Below are 24,066 nucleotides of genomic sequence, written 5' to 3'. Positions count from 1 at the left end.
GTACAAATCAAATCCAACTATACTTTCTACTCGAATTGAAAACAATACATTAGAATTTTACTTACTTTGCTGGCAAAGCTAATGGAACAAAAGGCAGCCCATAATGCAATGTGATGTTAGGTCTCAGCATCAATGCATGTATTTCCGTCACTACAGTGCAGACGCTTCACGGCCGCACACCGGAACAGGAAATCACATGTCACAAATCACTTCACACATCACCGTCTTCATGTCGTTGTTTTCGAGGGCGAGTGGCGAGTTGTGTGTAAGAAAAAAATCAACATTTTTCATTCATTCATTCATTCATTTTCTACCGCTTTTCCTCACGAGGGTCGCGGGGGTGCTGGAGCCTATCCCAGCTGTCTTTGGACGAGCGGAAGGGTACACCCTGGACTGGTCGCCAGCCAATCACAGGGCACATATAGACAAACAACCATTCACACTCACATTCATACCTATGGACAATTTGGAGTCGCTAATTAACCTAGCATGTTTTTGGAATGTGGGAGGAAACCGGAGTACCCGGAGAAAAAATATGCAAACTCCACACAGAGATGGCCGAGGGTGGAATTGAACCCTGGTCTCCTAGCTGTGAGGTCTGCGCGCTAACCACTCGACCGCCGTGCCGCCCCAATCAACATTTTTTCTACTGTATTTGTCACATTTTACCATTATATTAGATTAGAGACATTAGAGATATGGTGGGTGGAGTCAATTGAGTCTTTAATTAGCAAAAGTGAGGTCACAATACAAGGATACAACAACAAAATAAACTGCTTCACAGCTAGGGCTAGCGTCAACTCACAGGGTAAGGCGGAGAAACAGAAACGCATCCAACAAAAGGAGATAAATACCGAAAATAAGAATAATGTTGACGGGAATGCAGCAAGAATCGAACATATCACTCGGACATCAAATGTCAAGTAAGCATCCAAACAACAATTCGAAACAAGCAGAGGATACAGTTGAACTTAAACGACACTAATTGCAACCCCAACTGCAGTGTGCTGACAACACTCGCAACAGAAAGTAAAAGCACCAAATGGGAAATGGTACCACGCAGGAAATTAAACTACAAAGTAAAAGTCTGAAACAGGATATTTTTGCAGAAACATGGGAAAAACAAAATAAGAGGTAGGTTTGATACAACCCATATTGACCAACTTACTGTCAATCAGAACCAGCACGCTCTCATCCCGCATTGTGAAACAGCCCTTTCATTAAAGCGGTGAAGATATACTCATTTAGTACGAGTCACACACGCAACCACACCACGCATAAACACCGGCACCAACCGGCGCCAACCGTGGCTGGTGTTTATTACCATTTCAACCCATTTAGTTTGGTAGGAGGCAGTTCAGTGTTTATAGTGAGAATGGGCCACCAAGTAAATATTTCAAGAAACAACAAGGAACTCTCCCAATGCTAACATATGTGAGTCTATATTCTCATTTTCTGTTATTAGGTCTACTATATTGGGTAATAGGAGTGTAACTGTGACTATAGGGGTGTTACTTCATGTCTAGAGGGCTCTAATAATGTTACATAAGTGTATTTAGAAGGTTTTAGAAGGTTTTCTATGCTCTAACTAGAAAAATATTCCATTTTCTATATAAGAAATCCTACTTTGTGGAAATTGAATTAAGTCGGGTCTGGGACCAATTAACCGCAATAAACATGGGATGGCTGGATGTTTTTTTTTCTTTTACCCGTTGCGCCTCTCCAGGCAAAACTGGAGTAATTATTTTTAGCTCCATGCAAATGGACTTGCAAATTGCTAAGAGAAGTTTTTTAAAACCACGGCAGTGCAGCGAGTATTGTGCCGTGACGTCATCACAGGAGGCAAAGAAAAAGTGAAGCTATGAACACCAGGAGGGGCTCTAAAGCCCTGCGGTGATATCACGGCCGCTCCCCCAGGGGGCCAAGGCTGCAAATCACAGATTGACCTCAATCAGCTCCCGAGCCGCACGTAGGAATGCTCACTCTTTGCATTGCACATTTTGATGGAAAGGAACAGCCTCCATTGGATTCAGCTTATTTATGAAAAAGCAGGTCAAATGATAAACATCATTCATCAACATTTGTGCCGACATTTCCTGCAGCTTGAAACTTTTTTTCTTTTACTGATCATCATCCTGTTTATTTGCATTCAAAAAATGGATCACAACAATGTACATAACTCTTCAAAGTCAAAGCAATAAGGTATGTTCCTGTGACAACCAGACAATCCATCATGGATGTATACTGGAACACCAAAATTATTGGGTCACACTTACAGGAAGTCATTACTGTGGAACCCGCTTATCTCCACACCCCACAGACTCGCTGACTGATATTGACATCAGCGCTTGTAGCTCAACTCGAAACAGAAACTAACCATTGCTTGCACATTTACTTTTGCCAGAGAAATAAGGAAAATGACTACTAATAAAAGTATTTTTTTTACCGACCACAATTTGTGTGTACTTTTATGCCTTTTTTAAAGATCATAATGAATCCAATTTAGTGGCCAATAATATAATGTTGCAGAAATTTATTATCAACCGATGACTTTTTACAGCTGGTCTAAGCAGTCTGGTTACAGGTCAAATGTAAGACTTTTTAAGACCCATTTCACATCCATACTGGCTAAAAAAAAACGGTTACTTGAATTTCTTCACAATTCTTTCAGATTGGAATACAAAATGCTTAACACTAGAAGCACCAGAAGCCTCTGTATTGCCGACTTGGTGAGACCGCGTTGCAATGTGGGATATTTACACAGTTAGACACACTGTAAACCTTGCAATCAGACATACAACGTGCCCGGTCATTAGCATAATGCAAATGTGCAATTTTTCCATCACTGCCTCTGTTACTACCTCAATCATATTTATTTATTTAACAACCCAATACAATACACTGATATATGACTTTACTCATCTGTATACACTAGTCATTATTTGCACTATGACCCATTGATCATTGCACTAAAATTAATATATCTGCAATATGTCTGCTCCTGCATATGCTCCTGTGCAATAATATGTGTATATTTTGGATATCTTGTATATATTTTGTTAAATTGTCTTTTTTACTCTACTTTTATATACTTTTTTTTAACTTGACTACTGCACTGAAAGGAGAATCTCTCCAATCTCGTTGTACATCTTGTATAATGACAATAAAGGCCATTCCATTCCAATCCTACCCACACTCAGTGTTCACAGCATCACTCATTAGCTCAGATGAGTGAGACATGAGATGCCCCCGCCCCATTCAGAGCTCAATAACGGCCGTGGTCCAATCAGGCCAAGCAGAAACTGTAGTAATTCTACACCTGATGAAACTTACTTAAGATTTGTCAAGTCAAAACATGATCGCTACATCTTCAAAACGTGGCAGTCGTGTCCACTTCACTACTTCCTGAACTCAAATCATCACAGGAACTGTAGTTCTTTCAGCCATAAATTAACCACATTATTGTTTAAGCCGCAGGGTTGAAATCGTGTAAAATAAGTAACAGCTTACGGTGCATTTTTAAGGCCTTTAAAAATCGTATTGAAGACATTTTGTGAGATTTTAAGAGAATTTAGGACCTTAAATTAAAATGATTGGATTTTAGACTTTTTAAGACCATGTCAATATTTAATCCTCTTATCTAACCAAGCAGCTGCGGCTGCCAGATTAATACTGCCATACATTTATTTTTTTTTTTTTTTTTTCAATTTTTGCAGAGGTATGCTGGAGTCCATCCCAGCTGACTCCGGGCGAGAGGCGTTGTACACCCTGGTCTGGTCACCAGTCAATCACAGGGCACATATACAAACAATCATTCACACTCACATTCATGCCTATGGACAATTTGGAGTCACCAATTAACCCAACATGCATGTTGTTGGAGAAAACCCACCCACGCAGTGGGAAAGACGGACGAATAAGAAGCCAAAAAAATTACCACTTCCACACATTATGGGAGGAGAACTTTTTGCTGTCGCTGACTACATGCTGTGTTAAGGTAATTAAATCTACATCTAATCAATGTAACACGCCTAGTGACCAGACTACTCAATCATTCATTCATTCATTTTCTACCGCTTATCCTCATGATGGTCACGGGGGTTGCTGGAGCCTATCCCAGCTGTATTTGGGCGAGAGGCGGGGTACACCCTGGACTGGTGGCCAGCCAATCACAGGGCACATATAGACAAACAACCATTCACACTCACATTCATACCTATGGACAATTTGGAGTTGCCAATTAACCTAGCATGTTTTTGGAATGTGGGAGGAAACCGGAGTAAAAAAATAATTACTTCAATAATCTATGACCAATAAAACTAAAGGTTACCTCACAGACTGCGATTGGCTGCGACCCGACCAGTAAAGTGTGTACCCTGTACCTCTCACCCGAAAACAGATGAGGCTCCAGCATACCTGTGACTCTCGTGAGGATAAGCGGTATAAGAAATGGATGGATGGATGGATGGACGGACGAATGGGTTTCTTCATAGATGTCATCCAGAAGGTGACAACAGGAGTATTTATTCCATCCAAACACTTTATTACATTTGTGTTGTAAATGAAATGGCTTCAAACTATAATGAGGTTTTGTGTCAAAATCCTTAATCAAAACAGAGCATTGCTGTTAACTGTCATGTCCTCCTACGCCATCATGTTTCCTGCGGCAACCTCAAAGAGAGAGTCAGAATATAACATACAAGCATCCGCTTCAAATCACTCAAATCTCATCCAGCTCATTGGATTGAGGTCATTGGGAAATTTCATCATCCTTATGGAAGTCATTTGGCTCCTAGAGCAATTTGCCATATACAGTAGAGTCCGGCTTTTCGTGTCGTTACCTTCCGGGACCACAGGCAAATAGTAAAAAAAAACGTGAGTAACTGATAGGGCCATAAAAATGTCTATTTTTAACGCATGCCTTTTAAAACTTTTTAAATTAAGTGGCCATGCGATTGGCTGGCAACCAGTCCCGGGTATACCCCACCTCTTGCCCAAAGTCAGCTGGGATAGGCTCCAGCATACCCCTGTGACCCGAGTGAAGATAAGCGGCTTAGAAAATGGATGGATGGATGGATGGATTGAAGTGGCCAACATTTGTCTCAAGTTAAAAGTAGAGTATTTACATTGGTATGAAAAAGTTTGGACACCCCTGGTTTTTCTTTATAAATCACTGGTTGTTGGTTAACTGTTAAATATCAATGCTAATGTTCATGTTAACAATGTTAAATATCATATGGCAGACCAACACAGTGATACATGAGAAGTGAAATTAAGTTTATAGGATTTACAGAAAGTGTGCAATAATTATTTAAACGAAAGTAGGCGGGTGCCTAAATTTGGGCACACTTATTGATGTGAATACCTTAGCACTAATTACTGGAACACAAAATTTGTTTGGTAAGCTCATTGAACCTTAGCCTCATCATGAGAAAGGATATTTAAGGTGGCATATTGCAAGTTGCATCGTCTCTTAGGTAGCCTTAAAACAACTGTGAAATGACCTGAGAGCAAAGATTGTTCAACTTCATGGTTTAGGGGCAGGATACAAAAGCTAGGTCAAAGATTTCAACCGGCGGGTTCCACTCTGAGCAACATGGTGAGGAAATGGAAACCCACAGGCACAGTCCTAGTTAAGGCCCGGAGTGGCAGGCCAAGAAAAATCTCAGATAAGCAGAGGCCAGCGATGGTGAGAACAGTCAAACTCAACCCACAGATCAACTCCAAAGACCTACAACATGATCTTGGTGCAGATGGTGTCATTGTACATCGTTATTCAACTATCCAGCTATTCTGGCAGAATCATGTGGAAGAAGCCTTTTCTGCACACGTGCCACAGAGTCTCTTGAGGAATGTTCAAGCACATTTGGACAAGCCAGCTTCATTTTGAAATACGGTGCCGTGAACTGATGAAACTAAAATGGAGTTATTTGGACATAACAAGGGGCGGTATGCATGGCGGATGAAGAACACAGCATTCCAAGACAAACACTTGCTACCCACAGTAACATTTGGTGGTGGTTCCATCATGCTGTGGGGCTGTATGACCAGTGCAGGTACTGGTGATCTTGTTCAAGTTGAAGGTGGCATGGATTCCAGTCAATATCAGCAGATTCTTGAATCAGTGACAAAGTTGTAGTTGGGGCTGGAGACTTTTTCATACCACTGTAAATAAAATGTTTGCGATTCAGCAAAACCTGCCTCACTTTCTACTGAGAATACTTAGACATCCCAACCATATATCAACCATTTATTTAAATGGATTTAAATGGAAAATACATAATTTCACAAGCGATCAACAGCTCCTACAAGTTAGTCGACCACAGTGTGAATGACCTATATAAAAGTTATTTATCAACAGCTCATTCCCTTTGTTTCGTGGTACTGTAGTTAACTGTTGTGGTGCTTTGTGCTCTGAGGTCTCAGAGGCACTGCAAGGCAAACACAGTGACAGCAGTGTCCCACAATTCTGTCTTTGTGGCTTAATAAATGCATCACTGTTGGTGCAGTAGTTGGTTGTTGAAGGATACCTTTTTAAGGGTAGTCACAAGGGAAAAGTCAAAAATCAGTCAAAACCTCACATATTTGTGATTCAGAATAGTGACCTCACAAAGTTGCATTTGCTCATTTTTTTTTATAACCCTGCCAATTTGTTCTTAGAATTGCGGTGATATTTTTGTTGGTGATTTTTTATATGCATTTATATGGTTTTCTGAACGTAAACTATAATTGTAAAACTACTATAAATAAATTGTTCTATAGTTAATATTGGATTTACAATATTTGTTTTATTTGGTTAGTGTACAGGCGGCACGGCAGTCGAGTGATTAGCGCGCAGACCTCACAGCTAGGAGGACCAGGGTTCGATTCCACCCTCGGCCATCTCTGTGTGGAGTTTGCATGTTCTCCCCGTGCATGCGTGGGTTTTCTCTGGGTACTCCGGTTTCCTCCCACATTCCAAAAAACATGCTAGGTTAATTAGCGACTCCAAATTGTGTCGCAATGTGAGTGTGAGTGTGGTTGTTTGTCTATATGTGCCCTGTGATTGGCTGGGGACCAGTCCAGGGTGTACCCCGCCTCTCGCCCGAAGACAGCTTTTCCTTGTGTAGAAAATGAATGAATGAATGGTTAGTGTTTTGGTTAGAGTCGGACCTTCTGGAATGAATTAATGGTGCTAACCAAGGTTCCACTGTATTTGGTCGTTATGAGGAGACACACTCTCCCGTTCTCAGGTGAGGAGTTTTGGCTCTGACCTGGAGACAGCAGGTATTAAAAGTGACCAATCAGAGTACCAGGAGTGGTTAGCATGTAGGCCACATTTCGGGTTCGATTCTCCACTTGGGCATCTCTGTGTGGAGTTTGTATGTTATCCACGTGTATGGCGATTCTAAATTGTCCATAGGTATGAATGTGAGTGTGAATGGTTGTTTGTCTATATGTGCCCTGTGATTGGCTGGAACCCAGTCCAGGGTTTTACCTTGCCTCTTGCCCGAAGTCAGCTGGGATAGGATAGCCCAGCGACCCTCGTGAGGATATGCAGCATAGAAAATGGATGGAGGGATGGATGGAATCAGAATACCAGAGTTCCAAAACTCAGCAACACTGACCGCGCTTGAGCAAAAAGTGACTTTATTGACACCCTAAGCCATTGACTTGACGCAGGAGCATAAGCGACCTTTACCATTGCAATCTAATCCCAACAAAGAGGTATTGAAAAGTGGTGACAGTTTGAGTCGGGAACTGTGAAGTGCAGTAAAATATGTATCAAACTGTACCACTTAGTTGAAGTGAGGTTTAAGTACAAGCTACTCTGTTTGCAAATGGTGCTATGTCGGTGTCCGAATGCCCTCATTAAAGTGCTGATATTGACCACAAAATTAAGTCTGTGACAGTTTCAAGGTCTGGTTCAAATGGCTGACAGCGTAAGGGGGAGGATTACACCTTTGCAAGGAAACGCTTGTGTAGACTGCATGAACATGACACAAGCTTCCATTATTTTGATGAGGTGGCCTTCTTATTCTCTTTGTGGGCCTTTTGTTAAAAATAAATGTTACAAAATACATCTGCTCACTCACAAACACATTCTTATTGGACTGTCTGACTTGTCGTTACAACTCTATACAGTAGATGGCAACTAAACGATGTCTTACATTTTTTATGACACAAACAAAAATCCTCAGTTTTCACCATCCACTCACAAATATGACCAATTATGCAAATATAATGATGTCATAACCCCCCACACACAGACATAACTCAGATGCCACAGATACATAGTACTCCTGAGGGAAACACTACATTATTTTACGTGAACAAAACCTCAAGAGAGACCTCGTTCACTGCCAAGCAGAAGCTGTCTTGCAGAGAAAAAAAAAGATATAAATTTTAATAGAACACACTCTCATCCTTTCTAGTTTTATGGTGCCATAAAATATGAACTCATATCATGCACATCTTTTTCTCCGCCAGTGCACACTGCAGCCAAACCGCACACTCGTCTTTCGCCTCCGATTAGAAGTGACACTTACTGCAGGCTGGCTGAGTCTCAGCCTTGTTTGCGCTGGCCTTTGCCGGCCAGTCCGACCATCATTAGGCAGGGAAATGACTCAACGGGGAGAAAGGGATCCAGACAGGGAGAGGACAAGCTAAACTCAAAAAATAAATAAAAGAGTAGGCAGTGGTAGCATGCTGCAGGAAGCTCATGGTAATTTAAGGTCAGGGCGTTTATTTTTTTATATTTTTGTTCTGTAAATATCAACAAACAGCTGGATTTGCGTGTGTGGAGCAGATGGAACAACCGCACCCAGGTCAGGACAGCAGGCTCTCAACATGCAAAAAGCTGCAGTCCAGCCACAGGACTTTTGTTCACTCGGAAAATGAAGTCCTGCAGGGGAAAAAAAAAAAAAAGTTCCCCTTTTGAAGACATAGTTTAGGGAAAAGAGGATCAGTGGGTGTATTCTCCAAGACGGTTGAGGGGCTTCGACTCTAAGCTGTGGATCTCTTTCAATGCTTGGTCTGCAAACTTCAAACCCACACACAACACAAGTTTGTAATACCACAACAAATGTCCACATATGCGGAAACATTTTCTGACAAATGACCCATTTGGGTCTTACATTTGATACTGAGAAAAATTTATATCAATGTCGACTTAAGAGGGCACTTCTTTGTTATAATAACAACACAACATGTTTATTGCATAACTTATAAGCATAGAAGTGGCGAAATTAAGTAAATACAGTAAACCTCGGATATATCGGATTCAATTGTTCCCACTGGTTTTGTCCGATATAAGCGAAATCCGTTATATGCGTATACTGGAAAATGTCCGTTTTACACATATATCGGATTTATATCCGGTATATGCGTAAATCGGATTTTATCCGTTATAAAAAGGCACTTCCTTGACTATGTTTCCAATGTACCTGGACTGGGCAATGAAAAGAGACGTAAGGTAATGAGAATTTAACTTTATTGGACTCTGAGCATAACAAATTGTTAATTAAGCTAGGCCCCGTTACGCCCGTCAGGCCTACGTTTTTTCCAATAGTGAGGTTAAGATCTCATTCACTGCTGTGCTAGTATTATTGACGTCACTCACTTTTATATTTGTCCTAAATCTGGAGCCAGGAGAAAGACAATAGCCAGTGACATCAACAAGATTAGCATAACGACGCGGCCATCCGATATATGCGAGGGAAATTTAATGTAAATGCATTGGAACGGGACTGGAGATTTTGTCCGAAATAGGCGAAATCCATTATAAAAAATCCGATATATGCAATGAATTTTTATTGGAAATGCATTACAGAAAAATCGGTTCTTTTTTATCTGTCCGTTGTGAGCGAATTTCCGATATATCCGAGTCCGATATATCTGAGGTTTACTGTACAAATATAAGGCATTCAGAAGATGCATTCAAAGATACTGTGATATGTAGTATCCTACATTGGTCACTAGGTGTTCAGTGAGAAACAAAAGCACCAGCACTTGATTTGACTTGATTGCCAGAACAACAGGACTTTATTGATCCCTAACATGGGCTTTGCCAAGGTCAAACTCAACTCTACTATTATTTTGTTACGAGGTGGGGGTGGTTATTAAATCCCCAAGTTTCAACCTTCTAAGTCAGACTGAATCAAAATTCCTCAAACAACTCAATGCACCCCTACAATACACCCACTGTAACTTTAAGGTGTTTAGGCAACTCACCACAAAATTTGGTAAAGACCTTTAGGGGACTGTGTGTAACAATTTATGCAAGATTGGATGAAAAACATGGCTGCCATCAAACAAAGGCACAGGCGGGACAATCAAAGTATTTTGATTGATTTAGTCTCAACTAGGTTGCTGTCTGAAGATGATACAATATAAATCACCAATACAAAATTGAGCTACAGTCATGGAGATGCACTTTTTTTTTATTGAGCACCGTCTGTATTTATAGTTTCTTGGGTACTGCATTGCTGTTTCTTATGACACTTAATGTGAAGATAAAATTTAAGTTCACACTTCAGTACTAACCTCAAGACAGTTCTCTATGCAAGAGCTGGGATGAACAACCTAGCATCTCAGCATAAACACCACCTGACCTGCGGCACAAATACCTCATTATGGTTGACATGTATTATAAAAAAAAAAGGTGTACACTTTACATGAGCAAAAACAAACAAGATGCTTACACAGTCTTCCAGTGAGAGTGTTTTTAAATGCTCCGCTTTAAAAGCTCACTGCTTGCTCGTCAGAAGCAAGGCGTCTCCTTTGACCTTGTGTTGACACTGTGGTGGCTGTTTATGGATGGGTGTGTTTTCCATCTTAAACCATGCCCCTTTTCTACGGGCCATGGTGTCATAGTGTCAACCTGGACAATCGTACTATTTCCACTCCGGTACGCTAAGCAAAGTAAAGTATTCCACAATAACAGATTTAACACCTTTAACACCTATCACCACATCGCCAAATACTACCCGCCATGAAAACACAAACACAATCAGGGTCGCCCGAGCCAAATTTATGGTAGCACTGAAGCCATGTTCACACTCCAGTTCAGTTATGATTATTTTCACTCATACGTGACATGTATGATTTCTTCATGTCAGTGTGAACAGTGCAATTCAGATTTTTTCAGGCCTCTTTGTCATGTAGATATACAGTAAATCCAACATGTATCCAACCTACTGCAGTCTAAATGGTCCGGTCACATATATCCGACCTGTATGTCATCAAAAGGCGTGCTTCGCCATGCGAGACTTGGATAAAGATACTCACAGTTAGTGAAGCGATTCACATCACTCCACTCCATGTGCTCAGACATCCACCCACTCGCTCCTCTCAACAGACATCGCAGTAAGTCCTCCGTGAACTGCCACAGCCCAAATTCTTTCCGTTTTTGCTTTCTCTTTCTTCTTAAATCTACTCCGTGGAACCATTTGGTTGAGTCCCGTTGCAAAAAATACACAAGGAGAGCACATGTTCTGAAAATACACGACAATAAGTGTGTTGCCATGTTTTGCCCATGCACGTCACTTCCCGGTGTTCACATTTACAAGTCGCATTATTTTGGTAATGTGAACAACCACAAAAAGGGTAGGATTTTAACCAAAAATCTTAATTGGGCATCATACCCTGGAGTATTAGTCACAATTAATCACTGAAGTGATCATTAATCAATGATCTAAATAATCAACATCTATTTTGGTGTTCAATTAATAATTTTTTAAAATCTTTTGATTTCAGCCTCTCAAATGTGAATACTTTATTATTTTCTTAGTCATCCCATTTAATACCCATGTTTTTGAAAATGCATCTTTTTGAAAGATCGTGAATGCATCCTGGCTGAGAACTGACAGGTGATTGGATAAGATCAAGGTACAGCGGTAAAGCCGATGTTTGCATGCCTGCGTTCATCGACACTAAGGCTGCAATGATTATTCAAATAATTTGAGTACCTTGATTACAAAAACGATTAAATTTTTATCATCTGCTTCAAAGAATCGTTGATGTGACCAACGCACGTACACCGCCCACGCACAGGACGAAGAAGGAAGCAGGTGTAGATTGAAGAGGCAAGCAACAAGGCAATGAAAAATAAGGAAAACAGACAGAAAATGTGGCTAAACACCTGTTCTGTTGGCACATGACACTTACATACCACAGTATGAAGCCGCTATCTTGTGTAGGTTATGTGGAGAAGTTACTTGTTTGATTGCACCAATCGTGCCATGAACTCCATTGCGGAAATGTCTTTTTTTCATTTACTTTTTTGTTGATTTATTATTACTTGACTAAATGACTAGTGGTGTCATTGGCTTAAGTTTGTATTGTGTTACTTTGATTTCGGCTGTTCTTTGTTTTTCAATAATTGTCTCTTTTTATTGTACAGTGTACGGTTGCAAAACTCGATGCTAACTGATAGATGGATAATGCATGCTACGTCATCTGGTTGAAATGCTATTGAATCAATGAATATGAATGAATCCTATAATGATCTTTATTATTGCCATATTGAGCTGAAGTGGGAATTACTCAAAACTTGTTTACCCGTAAACTTTTGGACAATATTAAATATTGATGCATGCTTTCTGGCCTTTGCACAGCTTTGTTTTGTATTATTTAGTTCCCCCCCCCAATAAAAACCTTATACCCAGCAACTTAAGTAAAAGCTGTGGCCCGAACTATTTAATCTAAACAAGTTTCAGCTTAATCAACTAAGAAAATAATCGTTGGCTGCCCCCCTAGTTGGCTAGTGATAGAAAAATGAACACCTGTTTGTGACATCATGTACTACACCTCTGCCCCAAATTCCATTTACAGATGCACCTAATGTCCTGTGTGGTGTTGCTCTAGCGGTTTCATTCACACCATAATTAACAACAACTAATAATGTCCCCTTGTGGCATGCAAAGAGATCTGCTTGGATTCAGATAGACTAAATAGCGGATTGACGACAGCACAATGGTGCTACTGTTGGTGCTGCTGTGTCAGGCAGGATGTAGTACAACCGTGCATGAGGTCTACTGCACAACAAATATCGCATTTGTCTCACACGTGATGTCGTGCAGCCTTGTTTTATTATTCATCCGAAGGAATGTAGGAACTGATGGACACGGAGAATGTCAACAGGAGCTGTAAAAGTTGCTGGTATATCTCAACACCTAGCTCCTGCATGCCATCTCTGTGTGTCCTGGATGGTTGCGACAAGGGAGACAACGTCCCAGAATGGAGATGACCTGAGCTCTTTAAATGGAGGCTCCACCAGAGAAGATAAATTCACTCCACAGCAGCGAGCCCACTGCCAACTAGGACAAGTCATCCAGACAAAATAAAAAACGTCCTCCAAGAGGACGCCCAGGGAGAGGAACGAGGATGGGAGATGGAAGTGTTGAAGTGCTGCATCACTGCCTCACCTTCTCAAAACACATCCACGCTCTGCCATTCAAAACTAATATGATAATTACCATGTAAATCAGAGTGCATTTGTGTGTGGAACTGCAAGGTGGCAGATTAGTGCCAAAAGTCACATGACAAAGGCAAGATTGCACGGAAAGTCATGTTTGTGACTCGTTGGCCATGAGAAAAACATGTTTGTGTGTTTGGCATGTTTTTAACTCCATAGTCCCTTTCTGTGTGTGTTGTTCACACAGTCGAATGTATTTCTTCTGTCTTGTATTACCGGGATGTTGCATCAAGACAATACAATAGGGATTTTTCAATATACACAATGCAGCGCATTGATCGCTGTCTTTTCTATTGCAGCAAAATGCAGCAAAGAAAAGTCTAGACGCACAATGCATGATATGGCTACTTCTTCACAAATCGCTCCAAGATGAAGGTCAAAAGATGCAAAGATTGCAATGCAACAGAGCACGGCTTTGAAACCTGCGGGGAGTCTTGACTCTTTCCCAAAGATGAAGTCAGACGCCATTTCCCTTGTCTCGTTACAATGACAAAGGAAAGAAGGTGCTCCAAGATGTCAGCGTGCGATCAATCACTGTGTAGCGGCACCATGCTGGTGTGTAGTATTTCTGTGGTGCCGTGCAAGCCTTTATTTGCCTTCTGTCATGAGACTGTCATCAGGTGTTTATTAAGAGTTTTCAATGCACATGTTGGCATAACAAATGTAAATGGGTCATATTAATGCTTTTTTTTAATGCTTTCAACGGTTTTTCACAAACCCTGCTGATAACTAAAGCCAAAAGTGACCTGTCAAAACACCCACTGGAATTGGTGTCGGTGTCCATTGAAGACCACATAATGAAAAATAAAAAGGATGCAGGGGCCCATAGTTATTTTGTAATTTTCCAAATACTGCCATTCCCCTAACATTATAATTGTAATCATCTTTAAAACATTATTCTCATAAAATTAAAACTATTTCCACAACCACATTTTCAGAAAATACTTATTTATTTGTATTTTGGTTGTCATCACATTACGACATCTTTTTTCTTTAATATTTCAACTTTATGCGACTAAAATAAAGTATTATAATAATAATAATTATTATATTATTACAACTTTTTCTTTTGCGATTAACAACTTTTTTGTCTAAATATTTTCTAAATATTCTAAATATTTATTCTTGAAAGATGAGTACTGATTTTTCCATTTAATTGGATAATCAATTAATTATTGATTAATTGCACCTCCAGTTACAATATCCTTAAACGACTTCTTCTGTAATCGGCACTATACAAAAAAATTACATAAAATATACAAGTCACTTAGGTAAATGGAACACTGTTGGCATTTTTCTTTTGTTTTTTTTTGTGAGGGCTTTAGCGTTAAGATGACGGTCGTTGCTAACTAGCTCATATTAACTCTTTTCTCGTGCTACAATGCACAGAAAAGGGAGATAAATATGTGTTCATGTTTCACATAAGAATTGTGAATGACGGGCAAAATTCCAAATAAGTGCAGTTCCCCTTTAAGAAGCGCTGATCTAGACACTAAAGTACTTTCTGCCTGTTTAGTAAAGATCCCTCAAAGAATGCATTCAGACATGTGATCAATATTTGAACAGACACAACTTGCAGTTACAAAGACACCCTGTCTTTTAAATAAAAGATAAGCACTCAACACGCAAATAAAAAAAAATGGTGGAAACAAAGCAGAGTGTGTGTTTATGAGGAGGAATGTCTGTTTTACTGTTTTTCTTGCAACCAGTAATCATCGAAACAAATAAACACACACACACACACATTTGAAAAACAGCTTAGGCCAGACCAGGCACTACCAGGCACGTGATCATGTGACCAAGTGTAGACCAATGGCTGCAGATGTAAACCAGACATGACAATGAGTCAATGACAGTGAGAAACTTGATCGAAAGCAAAAAGACTGGCTTAAAATGTAATCTTCCTCCACAAAAAGTCCAAATGTAACGCTGACCTTTCCAACCTCCAATACAATATTGCGTGTTGATAGATACAAACAGGCTTATTTTTCCTTCCGCAAGCAATTTATTTTCTGTAGTCAATCAAATATAAATGCAAATGATGAGGGAACACAATAAAAGCACATGACAGATGAGATGAAAATAATACATAGAATAAAAGTGCACACAACAAATGACATTACATACTAATTGCAGCCACAGGCACCATCATGGAACGTAACTACATAATAACATAAGCACAAACGACAAACAGCAGGGCTCTCTATTAAACCTTGGGTCATGCTATTTCAGCCTTGCTATTGCTATCAGCTATTGCAGCCATGCACATAGCAAGTTTAATTCAAACTCATGTAACCATGTGACAATTTAGAGTCATTGATTCTTCGCCACAACGAAACCATGTCAAGAATCTGTAGAAAAAACACTCCTGTTTGATTCATTTAGACTAAATCACTTTTGCACAGTCAGCGACAGCCTGACCGACACTTTGTCTTCTTCAAATGTGATGAACTTGTGTTTCCATGGACATCAGTCGAGAGGTCCATGAGAATGTGAGCTACCAGGAAAAGAGAGACAGGAGTCTTCTGAGCTTTTCCAACAACAATGTGAGGAAAAAACCTTGACAATGCCCCCCCATCGCTCAAACACTTTCCTGAACAGAATGTAGGACCAAAACTATGAGCTCACTTCCTGTTCACTCCAACCTCCCAGCGTCTGATTGGCCAAGATCATTCAATGCAGCAAAAACACACATTTCCTTAAACTTCGAAATGCTTGAGTCCTAATGTGAGGAAGACTGGACACAAGTGGTGCACTCCAGGGGGGACGAGGGATGTGTACCAAAACACACAAAAAAATCATTAGCTAGTGGTTTGACTCGCACTATTTAGAAAAACTCTGTGTATATGTGTATTTCTGTGCAATAAATATCCCATTTTATGACATGGACACCTGTGGTTTATTCCAGTATTGCTTATATAGGTAAGTATAGGTAGGGTCCTATGATTTCCACGTTCAGGGAATCACGGACAGAATTGTGGAATTTCACAATAAAAACAGAATCCACTGTTAAACGCAGAATCTCGCGGAAATTGACTATGTGAATGGAATGCTGTAAAAGTGAGAAGGAACATTAGTGTGGAGAAATATTTCCCCAGAATTAGCCAATAAAAACGTGTGTGGGACGGCGGCACGGCGGTCTAGTGGTTAATTAGGTTAGGTTAGGTTAGGTTAGGTTAATTAGCCACTCCAAATTTTCCATAGGTATGAATGTGAGTGTGAATGGTTGTTTGTCTATATGTGCCCTGCGGTTGGCTGGCGACCAGTCCAGGGTGTACCCCGCCTCTCGCCCCAAGATAGCTGGGATAGGCTCCAGCACCCCCGCGAACCTCGTGAGGAAAAAGCGGTAGAAAATGAATGAATGAATGAACATGAATGAGTATTTCAATCATGGTGGATACAAACACCAGCCAGCCCCCTCCCGACTTAAACAGGTTGAAAGGGCGATAAATATACGCGAAAGTTGGCAGAATCTCTGATAGAGCGTGAATGGAAGCTAGTGGGGGGTTAAGAAAAAAATGATTGTGTCATGTCATCATTGTATCATGTCACATCTGAGCCACTTGATAGTACTCAAGTGTAGTTTTACCTGTGTGAGGCATACTATATTAGCCAGGAATCCCTGAGGTCACCAAGTCACACACAATTCCTAGTCCCGGTGTCAAAAGAACTACACATACACAGCAACACAACAGGTGCATAAAAACAGACAATACAGTACCAACATATAATGCAGAATATATAATATAAAGATGCACTTTCCAGGCTTTTTTATAAAAACTGTACAGCAAACACCCCGAGCGACGCTACACAATCTTGATGGCCTCTGTTAAGAAAAAAAAAAACTATACACACACAGTTATGTAGTGTATTGATATTATAGAGCAGCTACACACAATAACCTCCAAAGAAAACTTGATAGATCTTCCAGAATCTGCACCTACTCCAGCTCTATTTCCTTGGATTACCAAAACAGTCTGTTTTAACTTATTCCACCCACGGCCTGCCTCCGAACACGGCCACTCCGCAGCGATTGGTCACACGCCTAAGCGCTCCTAAGTACCGTATTTCCGTACTACTGCTGAACCCCACTTTCTTATTTCGTGGGTATAGGAGTTGATAATAAATGAATAAAGTCTTTGGAGAGCTAATTGAAAAGTGTTTAGGAGCTACTGGTAGCTCATTAGCTACTGAACTGTTTTTTTTTTTAATATCCATTATAGTGACAGGCCTAAGCACGTTAGTGTGGTTGTGTGTGCGACTCAGGCTGGATGAGTATATTTTCATCATGTTGTGTTTTACGGCTTTAATGTAGAATGTTTTACAATGTCCGCTGACGACGTCCAGGTTCTGAGTAAAAAAAATATATGAGAAGCACGTTTAATTTTGACCGCAGCTCGTCTTAGTGATGAACAGACATTCTCCACACACACAGAATACAAGAACACACTTCCATGACTGTCCTTCAAAATAAGAGCGCCATTGTTCCTGTGTCTGTGCAGACAAAATAATAAAAAATATATTACATGTGCGGGCAACACAGCGGTCTAGTGGTTAGCGCGCAGACCTCACAGCAAGGAGACCAGGGTTCAATTCCACCCTCGGCCATCTCTGTGTGGAGTTTGCATGTTATCCGGGTACTCCGGTTTCCTCCCACATTCCAAAAACATGCTAGGTTAATTGGTGACTCCAAATTGTCCATAGGTATGAATGTGAGTGTGAATGGTTGTTTGTCTATATGTGCCCTGTGATTGGCTGGCGACCAGTCCAGGGTGTACCCCGCCTCTCGCCCAAAGACAGATGGGATAGGCTCCAGCACCCCCCGCGACCCTCGTGAGGAAAAAGCGGTAGAAAATGAATGAATGAATGAATATTACATGTGCAGTTGGATTTGCATATGTGACTACATCTTCCTTAATCACAAGCCCAGGCATTACATTTTGTTGAAGATATAGTGGCAATGTTTGCAGAGGCTGACATCCCATTAGAAAAGTTAGCCAGGCTACATCAATTTCTCAATTACTGGGCAAAATTGTACATTAATGTATTGCATCAATAAAGATCAGGCTTTTTGCATATAACCAATAGACCTTCTATTAATTAACCCATAAAGCACACTTGCTATGCTGGTAAAAAAATAAGTGTAAAATGCAAAAATGGGATTCTAAAAAGAAGAAAACTGAATATACAGAATTTGGGAAAAACAAATTCATATGGCAACCCAGACCCAGGGGATCTCCTTACATGCCACCTGGCCCGGACATCAAGGTGCGGTGCACCTGCTTTTGAACACTTCACCTCCATAAACGGACAAAGATGAGTGCATAAGATGAAAACAACATGCTGCCATTGTTCCTACAAACATACAACACCAGTAAGTAATTGGATGGGAATGGCAACAACGCCTTCAGTGACCCGTTTATCCTTTTAACTTTAAGCAACAAACTTTTCTCCTGCACGCAACACAGAAGGTTAAATGTACAAGTAAGGGAGTTGCTTATCACTTAAGTACCTAATCAGCCAAATACCTCACATTCTAGGGTAATTTAGAGGCCCCTGTCCTTTAAATGCCAAGTACTTGGTTTTATCTTGCTATGCTTTCAGGCCACAAATCCAAACTTCACCAGGGCCTTCACACATTTAAATCAACATAAAGGGGACAAGTGTAGAGCCGCGTTCCACAAATAGCCAGGAACTAGGTTGGTGGAGTTGTAGGACCTCTGAGTAGCTGCCCTGAGATTTTCCTGTCTCTCTATCAGAACGGAAGATTAACAGGCAGTGGCTGTTGGTTGCGAGCTGTAATCAGAACACTGATCTAGTGTAATCGTGTTTCCATAGTAAGCAAGCGAACCCAGCCTTGTTCACCACTCAGCCAAGACGACTTAACCGGTAGGCGGTCAATGAAGAGGTTTGCAGATGTAAGGATGGGATTTCCTGTGGAGACTAACTGCAAAAAGATGTCAAACGCATGAGTGTAAACACACGAGGCGGCACAGGCATCAATATTTTATGGGCAGACGCCAAATCAGAGCAGCAGAATAATTAAACATCAGTTAGGGTAAAAAGTACTTCAGGAGGCAGCAGAGCAGTGAGGACTTGCAGGCTGCCTCACACATCAGACAAATTCCCATTTTGCTGAAACACAGCCTCACGCTTTAACCTTTTCAAATACAAGATGAAATATTGCTTATGTAAGTGCTAGGAAAACATATTTTCTCCAGGCCCTCGGTAACACCTCGGACACATCCTTGACGCAAGGCTGCGAGTCATCAATGTGTTGCTAATGATGATTGATGGCGATGGAGATTGACGGAACAGGAACTTGATTTCCTTTCTGTCAGGTTCAACACAGCAGAAGCGGCTTAAACAAAAGCTGGAACACAGACTCCGCCTCTGGACAATTATTCATGCAAATGCTTCTGTAGATCCTTTCTAGAGCTGCAACAATTAATCAATTCATCAATGATTAATGATTATCCCGTTAAACTCTGTTGGTATTCAATTAGTCCTATTTTTTGCATCCTTGTTTGGATCCTCTGATTTCAGGCTTTCAAATTTCCAGTGATGGACATTTTTGCTTTGTTTCTTATACTGTGTACTTAACTGTTTGTTTTTGTTTCATATTGATTTGGTCCATCCAGGGCAGGGGTCTCAAACGCGCGGACACTAGTTTGAGGCCCCCGCCTTGATATGAAAGTCTAATGTGAGCGCGGCCCGCGCAAGTTTGATATGGATGCTGTATGGTATCATGTACCCTGAAAAAATTATTACGTTTGATTCATGTTCATGTTAAAGGTTAAATAACTGTTAATAGTTATCCTCCCTATCCGTGTGGAAGTGGTAAGTTTTTGGCTATTTAAGTTTAAAGGAAATAACTTGAAGGCTACCGTTTAGGTCGTTAGCACCTTAGTTTGCGAGTTAGCATGTGTCTCAAGACCCTGCAGTTGCGCAATATGTTGTAAATAAAAAGAGTATAAATGTGACTATAGTCGTGTTTTGTCATGTCTACAGGGCTCTAATAATGCTTTGTTCATTTTAATCTGAAAAAAATAATTTGTCTACCCACCAACTATATGTGGTTTCTTAAGTTTTTATTAATTGCCGTTTTATTATTATTATATTTATTTATTACTGATTGATTGATTTTCTTTATTTTTTATTTGTTTATTTATTTTTCATCTTATTTTGTGCAGAAAAATAAAAATTAAGATATTTGAGAACAGTGGAATGTTTTATCAGAGCTTTTATTGTAGACAATCGGCACCAAAGCACTGAAAAAGTTTGTATATTTTTCTGTTTTTAATAAATGCGTTTTTTTGGGGGGGGAAACCTGATGCGGCCCAGCCTTGCCCAGACCCTAGCTCCAGTGGCCCCCAGGTAAACTGAGTTTGAGACCCCTGATCTAGGGCCTTATTGTTTTTGTGATTAATCGAAACACCAAACTTCAAATTAATCGGCTAAGAAAATCATCATTAGTTGCCGACGTCCATACAGATGATAAAGCACTTTTGTTGACATAAAATCTGAGACCAAGAGGGGTCATTTCTATGAAAGAGTGGTCCATGTTGTCACTTTAACTTCATCATTATCGCTGAGCAGCATAAAATGAAAACATCAACATCTCTACTGGCATGTAGCATTAAAACATGCACACTGTGACTTCCTGTTCAGTACAAAGTAAGCTTCACAATGAAAGGATGGCAGAGTTATCATGGATTTTTGATTTATTTTTAGATTTTTGTATTGATTTTGTGTATTTACTTTGTTGTTAGATTTGCAATTTGTACATGTAAGTTTTGTCATTGTAATCAAGCCATTACAGCTGCAACAATTAAATTGATGATTAATCAGTCATCCAATTAATCGACAACTATATTGGTGTTTGATTCATCATTTTTTTTACTTAAAAATGCAAATAATCTCTTATTTCAGCTTCTCAAATGTGACTATTTTATCCATAAAATCAGACCTATTACCTCTGAAACAAAAAGCGAATAAGAAAATAATCGTTAATTCAGCCTGACAAGACGCAAAACAAAATTACTACTGCAGCTCTATTTGGTGTGAGTATGAAATATAGGGAAACAGAAGAATGTAAATAGTAATATGCAAATAGAGAGTAGAACTCCTCTCCAAGTAACTGTTGAGGTTTTTTTTCCACTCAAACACACAAGTGAGCGAGTGAAAAAAGAGTGTTGGTCCTATTTTTTATTTCACAGCTTCACTCTGTTTTTTTTTTTTAAATACGTATAAATCATGCTGTTTTGTGGTCTAATATGGCCTATTAGTTAAAAACTATGCATATTTACCTAACTGAAGCATTTTCAAGCATAAAAATGGCTAAATGAACTAAAATACAAATTCAAGGCATTTAAAAGACGCATTCAGACATGATATGTAGTACCTGCTCTTTGAATTACCTTGTGTGCGAATTGTGCTCTATAAATAAACTTGCTTTGCCTTGCCCTAGTATCCTACATGGGTCACGGGGTGTAATTAATGTTACTGTAATGTTTGGTGAGACTTGATTGCTGGCACATAAGGCTTATCTTTTACTATACTATCTACTATATTGGGTTACATGGGTGTAAAGGCAACTATAGGGGTGTTACTTCATGTCTGGAGGGCTCTAATAGTGTTAAAAATCATATTTAGAAGGTAATCAACTGGTTTTCTATGCATCAACAACAAAAATGTTCGTCTTCAAATGAAAGATGTGTACTTTGCGGAAATTCACTTATCATAGTGGGCTCTGGAAGCAATTAACCACCATAAACGAGACCAAACAACTTCTACTCAACCGTGTCAAAGCTTTTCTCCCTTCCTAAATGTTAGCAGTTCAACATTACTAGCAACCAAAAACAATACACGATTCATCCTCAACATATTAAGGATGATAAATGTTTGTTCTTTTCATAAGCAGATGGTTTGTCTTGCACACAGCTGGTGGATCTCATGGATCGCTCTCAGAATTACCACCATCCTTCCTTAAACAACCATGCCGATGCTTTGTTGGATGTTAGGATAGGATACCTACAATAAGCTGCAGGTGATGAAGAAAAAGTAGTACAAGCAGAACATGTGTATGCACGTTGGCAGAAACTCTCTCTGAAGAACAGCTGGCAAAAAAAAAGAGCTCAGGACTGCTCTGCACATCAAACATTTAAAGACCCGCCGCAGCCTGGCGGGAATGGCACCCACCATCACAAAGTGGGAGAAACACAGACAATGATGTTTCCATTAGTGTAGTGTGTGTATGTACTGTATGTGTGAACAGTTCCACTATGAATAGGGCTTGGCCGCATTGTAACATTAAAATGGACATGTATGTAATCCATAACTGTTGTCATATTTAATTTGAAAATAATGCAGGGTTTATGTTATTTTACTACTATACAGGTAGTTGAATTACGAGCGAGCACAGTTCCTAGTCTGTGATGTAAATCAAGCTAAATGATACCAAAATGAACACAGAACACATGATGTACATATAAAATACAGCAATAAAAAGATGAAATAGGTGAATAAAAGAACGACTCCTTGTTTTGAGTCTTGTGTTTCCATCATTCAATCATCTTTATCCTTAATAATAGTCACAACAGTCAAGCTTTTTATGTTAATTTTTACTTCCATAGTGACGGCTTTCCTTTTCTTTGCCGCACTGCAGCGTCGGGAGACATAATGAAGTGCAAAAAGTTCATGAAACTACTCCAGTTTTGTAACTCGCTAACTAACTTTAGTCTGCATAAAAATATATTAAGGTTTCGCCTCATATCATATTATACATAGGAGTGATAATCACCATTTTAAGTTTTTATTCAAAAAATATTTGATTACTAAATAAATGTTAGCTGGGATAGGCTCCAGCTCCCACGTGACTCTTAAGGTTAATGCGTGTACATCATTAATTGATTCTAAGGCACAATTCTAGTCATGCCTAAAAAATAATACATGTAAATGCAATAAAACCACATCGACATTTAGCCACTAAAAAAGAGAAACAGTGCAAACGCTGCCAACAAGTTAAAACTGCAGTAGTTGCACTCAATGTCCCAGCAGTAAGCAAAGTATGGAGGACCATGTGGAAGGTTACAGCAGTGTAACATCTCCACCGAGGGGAGGATGTCGAAGCCTGGCCGCTAATCCCCAAACCTTTCCACCCGGGCTGAGCAGCCGAGACGCCTGAGACGGTCCATTCAAAACGCTCGGTAGCCCTGCAAGCCGCTCAAAAGTGTTGCTAACCAGCTAAAACTGCTCGGAAAAGAATTAGAAAAGAGGCTAGAGAACATGCCTGTCTTCTTCTTTCCTCTCCTAAAGGAAATCCCTTCTCGTGTACACTTCCAGGCTGGCAACACGTCCGCTTGTCTGTACTCACCTCAGGCCGGAAACAGGCACTCGCATGCGGGCGAGAGAAGCGCAGAGAGGTCGGTGGAATCCCGTTGGGTTAAAGTTGTTCCGTTATGTTATAATGGACATTCACCGAGCCGCTTAGCCATGATGTGTGTGCGTGTGTTAGAAAAGTGTGTGCGTGTAGTCCTTCTCCTAGCGGGCGGGGCTGAGAGGCGGGAGGAGGAGACTGATGCAGGAGCCGTGTGTGGCAGGGTGCACGT

The 24,066-nt window shown here is 40.2% G+C and overlaps 1 protein-coding gene across 1 annotated transcript in view; it reads right to left on the bottom strand.

Annotated features, from left to right (window-relative positions):
- ppp1r16b (protein phosphatase 1, regulatory subunit 16B) overlaps positions 1-24,004 on the bottom strand; it is a 117,101-nt gene extending 93,097 nt beyond the window's left edge. The window contains exon 1 of the mRNA XM_058054677.1: positions 23,832-24,004. The gene's annotated coding sequence lies outside the window, so the exon portion shown is untranslated. The remainder of the gene's footprint in view (positions 1-23,831) is intronic.
- Positions 24,005-24,066: the final 62 nt, after the last annotated feature.

This window comes from Doryrhamphus excisus, chromosome 18 (genome assembly GCF_030265055.1).
Source record: "Doryrhamphus excisus isolate RoL2022-K1 chromosome 18, RoL_Dexc_1.0, whole genome shotgun sequence".
Classification (NCBI taxonomy): domain Eukaryota; kingdom Metazoa; phylum Chordata; class Actinopteri; order Syngnathiformes; family Syngnathidae; genus Doryrhamphus; species Doryrhamphus excisus.
This window is presented reverse-complemented; position numbering and strand designations above follow the sequence as displayed.